This window comes from Falco biarmicus, chromosome W (assembly GCF_023638135.1).
Source record: "Falco biarmicus isolate bFalBia1 chromosome W, bFalBia1.pri, whole genome shotgun sequence".
Classification (NCBI taxonomy): Eukaryota; Metazoa; Chordata; class Aves; order Falconiformes; family Falconidae; genus Falco; species Falco biarmicus.
The window spans coordinates 22,631,957-22,640,516 of NC_079310.1; the positions used below are offsets into that span (position 1 = coordinate 22,631,957).

An 8,560-nucleotide genomic window follows, 5' to 3' on the forward strand; every position below is an offset into this window, starting at 1 on the left:
CACTTTGCAAATTCCTGCCTGCCAAGAGGTCAGCAGACTATTGTGTGACACTGCCGCACAGGGGGACTCCATGTCAGCAATGCATTTAGGACCTTGGTGAAGAGTAGCCAGAATTTGCCACCAAGTGTCAACTAATTCTACTAACAGTGCTAAACCAGGTGAAGCTGTAAACTCCAACAGCATGACTCTTCTCAACACACTGTCAATGATTGTGACTCCATCCACACCTCTGCCCCCAAAGCTCCTGTCACTGATTGCAGCAACCCTCACTATTGCAGCACAAACACTAGTAGGCTGCAACAAGGCTTTACCATCAGTCAGATTCTACTGTCTGTGCTCTATCTCCTTCCTCCAGAGGTCAAACCACACTGCTCCCTGTCATTCCAACCCCTTTCCCACAATCCTCAGGGCTATTTAACTACTTAGCAGGAATGAGCTACAGCTACACATCATCCATGTCAATCAACCCACTGCCTTCTAGGCAAGGCCACAGCTGCATATTATCAATGCTAATCAACCCACTGCCTTCATTCCTCTACAACTCCCCCTTTTTGTTTTTAACTAAAAAGGCTGTGTCTATCATCCATTGTAGGGCCCTTGGCAGGAGGTGTGGAAAGGCTGTTCAGATTGAGTTAAGAAGGCACAAAGCTACATCCGATTCAGGCTCTGCATCAGCATCACCCAGATGTTGTGACTCTCCTCTCAAGGGGTCTGCGGAACAGCTGGTATCCGATGTCCTCTTGTCAATTCTAGGATCCAAAACAGGCTTAACACACCTAGTGGGAAGCCACCATGGCCCTGCATCTGTGGAGACACAAGCATACCCACATCCCCAGGTAATTAAATCCCACAGGCCTGTCCACTTTCCCATTTGTAGGTTTAAGACCTTTGCTCAGATGGGAGGATCTCCTCCCTGCAAAGACAAGAAATGAGAGATAATCACAGGACACTTTCCCAGCCGGCACAGTCAAATAACTCAATGTATACACAGCTTTCCATAGACAAGCACAGAGTCTCAGAACACATTCCCCCTTTGTTTTTCAAGAAGTAGTTTTAATGTATGATGAACATGTTCCACAATGGCTTGGCCAGTCAGGGAATGTGGGATATGAGTAACATATTCCACCCCCCAAGAGGCAAGGAACTTGGCCATGCGTGCAGATGAATATGCTGGTCCATTGTCTGTCTCCAGACACTTTGGAACCCCCAGAGCAGCCCAAGCCTGTCAAAGATGTGAAAGGGCATCCAGAGCCTTCTCCCCAGTATGGGCCGATGCCCACATGACTTTTGAGAAGGTATCAATGGAGACATGAACATACTGTAAACAACTGAAAGAAGGCACATGCGTGACATCAGTTTGCCACAGATCCAAGGACTGATATCCATGTGGATTGACCCCTCATGGAAACATCTGTCCAGGACCCAATTGCTGACACTCTGGGCAAGGGGCAATGATGGATTTTGCATCTGCAAGAGATTCTAAATTGACAGACCAGTGCCCAAGCCCCCCCACTGAAAAAATTGAGACATGAAGGCCTGTCATATCAGATCTGGCACTGGAGGAGTCCAAGCGGGAGCTGCAAGAGCATCAGCACAGGCATTTCCTTCACCGACAAGTCCTGGCAATCTAGTGTGACTGCAGACATACAGGATGTAATATCTATGCTGGCTCACCATCACCCATAATGTTTTTAATAAGAAAAAAATTGTTCTGAATTTACCTCCTTAAGCAGCACATGGTCAATGTGTCACACTACATCTGCAACATAAGCAGAGTCTGTAACAATGTTTACAGCACATCAAGGAAACCTTTTGAAGGCAACAATGACAGCATGAAGTTCAAACAACTGAGGTGATCCCTGTGTCAAGTGTATCAATTCTTGCCATTGCTTCCCATCATACCAAGCGACCACTGCCTTCCCCCGTTTCCCAGAACCATCTGTAAAGACCATAGGGCCTTACACTGGGCTATCTGCTACCAGCAGCTTTTGAAGTATCTGTATGTCTAAGTTGGTAACAATTTATGACTGGGAAGATGATAGGATATTTGTCAGTTGGCTCTAGAAGGATTCAAGGGAAACTGTAAACCTGTTTGCCAAGCACCAGCTTACATAATCACATTCAATGTGAATTATCAAGCAATTGGGATCTTGGCCCATGAGCTGAATGCACCATGTACATCCCTTGGTGATGATTTTCACTACTAGTCCAATCTGAGTGCTCACTACCTTCCATGGTTGTACAGACAAAAATAACCATTCCAAGACATGTAACAGATCCTGTCAACACTCATTCCACTGGCCCAACAATCCCATGGGATGACAGTTAGCAATGACAACATATAAACATATTTGAGTTTCTAAGTCTACACGGTGTACCCTTTTTTTGTTGCAGACCATCGGCCACCCTCTCTAGGGCTAAGCTGGCTTCTTTAGTTAGTGATTGGGGAGACATCAAATTAGTGTCACCCTTCAACAGATCAAAGGGTTGTTTCAACTGGTCTGTTGTGAGGCCCAAGTATGGCCTTACCCAATTTATGGTCCCTAATAATTGCTGCAAATCATTTAGGGTTCTGACATTTACTCAGAGCTGGATAGACAAGTGCTTGAGCCACAGATCTAGCACCTTAACTCCCAAGTATTTCCATGGGGCTGCTTGTTGAATCTTTTCTGGTGCTATACATAGCCCAAAGGTGGCCAACGACTGCTGCAAAACTGAATACACTTGCTGAAGTTCAGCCTTATTTGCAGCTGATACAAGAATATCATCCATATAATGATAGCAATACACTTGCTGAAATTGTTCCCATACAGGTGACAATGCCTTTGCTACATACCATTGACATAGTAGGACTGGTTTTCATACCCTGCGGCAACACCATCCATCAGTATTGCTTACAAGGAGTCATTGTTCCTGCTAGGTATTGAAAAAAAAGCAAATTTACATTTATCAGCTTCATGTAAAGGAATAGCAAAAAAACCAATCTTTTAAATCATTTACCAAAATATCCCAGGTTCACAGGATCATCATCGGGGAAGGCATGCCCAATTGCAGGGCTCCCATTCCCTCCATTACACCATTTACCTTCCTTAAATCTTGTAACAGGCACCATTTGCCTGATTTCTTTTTTGTCAAACACAGGGGTATTCCAAGGACTATGGGAAGGTTCTAGGTGACCCTGCACTAGTTGTTCTTCGACTAATTGTTGGAGGGCTACACATTTTTCCTCAGGAAGGGGCCACTGTTCCACCCAAACAGGGGTATCTGTCTTCCAAGGCAAAGGCAGAGTAGGTCTCTGTATGCCCTCCATCACAGCAGCCCCTATTAAAAATCCTTCTGGGTACCGATAATAACTCCCCATTGTCCCAAAACATCCATCCCCACAACTTCAGAGGGACATCAAGCACATAGGGATGGATTGTTGCTGTCTGGCCCTCAGGGTTTTGAACTTGCACCATATACTGACTCTGGACACTGTTTCACACCACCCACTCCCACCAATATGGAACCTGCCAAAAAGACAAACAAGGAGTGAGGCCAGATATGTGTAGATATTTAGTTACATCTTCTCCCATGTCAATCATTCCAGTCATCCATATTGTGGGAAGGGTCCCTTTGGCAAAGGCGATTTTACAGGTTAGAGTTGGTCGAGCATTTTGTACACTGAGTCCAGAAAAGTTGAGGTGTTCCTGTCAAACCAAACCCTTCTTTGCCCCAGACTTTGTCATGGGCATAATCATCTTGCACCCAGAAAGGAATTAATTGTGCAATCCAGCTACCTTCAGGAATTGACATGGGGGGTGGGGACTATACCATTGCTTGAATCTGACCCATATAATCAGCATCAATGACTCCTGGTAAGGCAAACAAACCTTGTAATATTACACTAGAATGTCCAAACAACAGCACACTCATTTTATTGCCAATGGGTCCCATGGCATTCAGTGGGACCTTATGTACTTTATCATCCTCTATTGTGATGGCAGCTTGTAAGAGTGTGTCTAAAGAGAACACTATTGTCTCAACATTGTCAACTGAGACCTGGAGATGGAATGTGGTCCTCATGGACACCAAGGCACAAAGACCCTGGAAAGAGAACTGCATGGTACGAGGAGTACTATGCCGCTCCCTGCCACCTGGGACTGAAAGGAATAACTACAATAAGGCCATCTAACAGCTGTCCAGAAGATTTGTTACAACCATGGTTGTAACAGCAAACCAGAAAAACTTCAGGTGAACTTTCTTCATTATAATACAAAAACACACCTCCTAGCCTGAAGCTACCTGCCTCTAAGTCAAACCACACCTCAGGCACTCTTCTTTGCACACGTGTGATAACCTTGCTCAAGAAGGCAGAGACTGGCAACAGTCCATGGAACAGAGGAGCAGCAAGGTGTGTTGCTTGGCATAAAAGATGGCTCCTTCACAACTGAACTTTGGAGATCTTCCCCACCAAGGATCATGACAAACGGAAGGACTGGCAGGACACTGCCTGGACCTGGGACTATAGGGACACCTTGGACCCGTGGTGGTAGCTATAATCCTCTTTTCTTTTTACTTTACCTTTTATTCACTTTCTGTCTTTCTACCTATCACAAGCCGCTTTGAGCAAAAAAATTGTGCTGTTTAATTGAAACATAACCCCTTGGCATGATCACCTTGATTTTTGTGCTTCAAGATCATAGTAAACAAGCCATCACATGTCCACCGAGCGGACTGTGACACTGCTGCTGTGGTAACATCCAATCCAGCACTCCCTGAAGTTCAGGCTGCGAGTTGGCTGCATAAGCCTGAAATTGTTGTGGAGGATTCATTTGTATCATCACACAGTTCCTCCCACCGTTTCCTTGCTTTCTGTTATCACCTGCAAGTAACCATCCTTGAGCGTTAAATTTAGATCTACAGTATTTTGCAAAACGCCCTGGTTTGTTACATCAACGGCATACCAAACCAGAGCCATCAGCCCTTCCTGGACTCAATCTCTTTGGACAGTCCTTCTTTAGGTGACCTTCTTGCCCACATGTGTAACAGCAATGGACAACCCTGACTGCATCAGCAAAGGTCTTTGCCAGACACTCAGTTTGGAAGGCAGCTGTTCCTACCTTCCCACATACATCCATTAATTCTATTAAAGTGGGATTACAATTCACCATGCCTGCAATCACTTTTCTACAATCCTCATTTGCATTGTCCTTAGCTAATTGAAGTAACAATGCTTCCTTAGCTGCCCCATTCTGTATTTGGCTTTCCAAGGCATCTCTCAACCTATCCAGGAATGGCACTTATCCCTCATTTGGGCCTTGCTTTATTGTGGTCTGTGACTGTTGTGGCACGCCATGATCCAGGACCTGCAATAAAGCTTGGAGAACTACCTTTTCCTTGCTGCAGAACTGAAGGATGTAGGTGAGCTTGTAACTGAGGAGAGTTAACCAGAGCCTCCCCCATCAATTGGGGAATCCCTGCCCCAAAACATGGGTCATCCTGGGGGTATTCTAAATTCATCAGTGATTGCTCATTTGCCAAGCACCTCCAATTTGACTCAAAAAGTCACATTTGCATAGGGGTCAATATAGTTTGCACAACTGAATGTCAATCATGAGCAGTAAGCTCTGCTGTGAAAAGATATGTAACAACGATTGAGCATAGACTGAGCCTATTCTGTACTGTAGACAGGTTGACCTTAACTCTTATCACTCCCCAGTTGATAGATTCCCACTCAGGGGGAGCCTTACCATCCTTTCAAAGCACTGGACAGGCTAACACCCTGCCCCCTGTGGCTCCTGCAGCATTGATATCCCCTTCCACTAGTGCTTGCTCCCACATCTTTTTTCCAGAATTTGACAGGATCTAATTCTAATGTTGTAATTTGGACTGGTTGTTGAACATGACCTAAGGTCTCCTCTGATAAGCCTATCACAGGTGGCTCAGGATCACAGACAGGCAACAGGACAATGACTGGATCTCCCTGTCACCCCAAAGGGAACCAACTCTGCCCACTTGACCCGGCGCCACTCTGCTCCTCCTGCCAGCCTTGACTGAATGGATCAGGTGATGGCAGAGAATCTGAGGGCACCAAAGGTACCTTATTGGGCATCATCTCTGCAACCGGGGATGTGGCTATTTCAACCGCAGCCTTTGTCTGCTTCTGCTTGTTCTGGTAAAATCAAAGACAACTCTCCATGCTGTCAATGAGGCTGTAGCAATTTTGTCCCCTCTCATGGCAACCCCCAAAAGTAACAATCCAGTACTTTGCCATACCTGAATGCTGGAGACTTTTTACTGTAACAGGCAAATTATTCCTTTTACACTATCCTAGCAGAGTTCTTATTGCCATCATACTTTATACCTTTATTTTCAAACACATTCATTTGCATTGTTAATATAAGGTTTATTTCTCTGTCTATAATTAGTTCTAGTGAATCTACGATCAATCTCCATGTTGTTAATGAAGCTGTGGCAATTTTGTCTCCCCTCAAGACAGCCTCAAAAAGTATCTTTCCAATACTTTGCCATGTCTGAATGCTGAGAACCTTTTTTACTGTAACTGACAAATCATACTTTTCATACCACACTAGCAGAACTCTTATTGATGTTTTATCATATTTTACACTTTTTTCAGATATATCCGTAAGCATTGCAAATGGAGTTTGTCTCCCTGTCCACATTTAATTGTTCTAGTAGATCTAAGACTAATCACCACATTGTTAGCAATAGCATATTAATTTTACCACCTCTTGAGGCAATCTCCAAAAGTATTTTTCTAGTGTTTTACCATGTCTGAATATCAGAGACATTTTTCAGCATAACTAGCACATTATTTACTTAACACCATCCCAGCAAAACTCTTATTACCTTCTTGTTATACTTCACACTTTTTTTTGACATATATTTATAAACATTGTTAATGTAGAATTTTCTTCTTCTGTACCCATATCAATTAGTCCCCATCTATGTTAAGTACCAAAAATTGCAATTTGAGTTAAGATTATCAACAAATATTACAATACACCCAAATAGATTAGTTAAAACGGCTCACCTCTCATAGTGTCTGTTATAGGTCACAGGCTCTCCCACTTGCCTCAGCTATGGTGGACACCAGTTGTTGTTGTCAGAGTCCAACTTAATCAACCTCACACAGAACACAAACTATTGCAGCACAAAGAAACTAGCAGACTACAACAAGACTTCAGCATTAGCTAAAGTCTACTGTCTGTGTTATCTCTCCTTTCTCCACAGGACACTCCTTCTCTCTGTAATCCTCTCTCCTACAATCCTCAGGGCTATTTAACCACTTAGCAGGAACGAATTACAGCTGCATATCCTCCATGTCAATCAACCCACTGCCGCTGAGGCAAGACCACAGCTGCATACCATCAATGCCAATCAACTCACTGCCTTCATTCCTCTACACCTCACAACACAGGACCAAGTGCAGGAACAGGACAACTCGGACAATGATTCCACTGACACTGATAAACCTTTTGATCCAGGTCCTATAGATCTGGAAAAGGAGCTAGACCTTTTTCCTCTCCCTCCCCAATGCATTGACTATTTTTGGGGAGGGTGAAAGGGGGTCTGAGGGATCGGTGGCAGGAATGCAAGTGGGAAGTGCTTAAGCCAGGGGATTTGGGAGTCGCTATGGCATGTTCAGTATTTTGTCAGACAAATCAACTTTGAAAGTGGCAGCCTGTGCAATATGAGGCTGTTAAAGAGTAAAGCAAAGCAGTGCAGGAAGGGAGGATTCATAGTACATTTGCTACACCCCTTCTTGAAGTGATGGTAGAGCCTTATACACTCACACTGCATGATTGGAAGTCATTACTTTGTATGGCACTGTAAAAGATTAAAGTTGAGTTAATTAGCATTGATAGCAGACAGCTGTGGGTTAGCTTCAGGGGTGGTGGGTTGGCCAATGTAGACAAGGTGCAGCTGTGGCTGATTCTGTTAAGTGGTTGGGCAGGCAATGAAGAGAGAGCAGCCGAGGAAGAAGCAGAGAAGAGTGGACACATGCTTTTGATGAGAAGAGGGTGGTAGAGGGACTGACATGAAGAGTATGCTGGTATGAGATGGTAAAAGACTTTGTTGTAGCTAGCTAGCTAGTTTGTTTGTGCTGTGATATGGTATTAACTCCAACACAGTATGTGATGTGGTTATCTGATTTTTGTGAGCTATGTGTAGGGGCCTCGATTGGAAACCTTAATTGGGGAGTTGCTGTTAACTATAAGCAGTTGGCTGGAGAAAATAATTGTGCTGATGCTGTGACTCAGGCAAGGTGTCCCAGGGACAATTATTTGCAAATGAAAGAGATGGCTCTTAAGGTAGTCAGGATGTGGGAGTCTTGCCACAGTCTTGCGGGGTCCTAAAGAGTCATATACTAATTTTATTGATCAGCTTCAGAATATTTTGCAACAAGTCAAGTATGAGGAAGCTCAGGGGTTGCTTTTAAAACAACTAGCTATGATAATGCCAATGAAAATTGTAAACGGGCAACTTTCACAATCACAACCTCAACATATGTCAAGTGATTATAGCGCAGAACTCACAGCAGACTGTAACTCTC

General features: G+C 44.1%; 1 long non-coding RNA gene across 1 annotated transcript; it reads right to left on the bottom strand.

The window, feature by feature from the left end:
- Nucleotides 1-235: 235 nt before the first annotated feature.
- Nucleotides 236-7,241, bottom strand: LOC130142031 (uncharacterized). The gene is made up of 3 exons (XR_008819271.1): nt 7,037-7,241; nt 2,837-2,916; nt 236-804 (listed from the first exon to the last, which is right to left on the bottom strand). It is a non-coding gene; the product is annotated as an uncharacterized LOC130142031 (long non-coding RNA).
- Nucleotides 7,242-8,560: the final 1,319 nt, after the last annotated feature.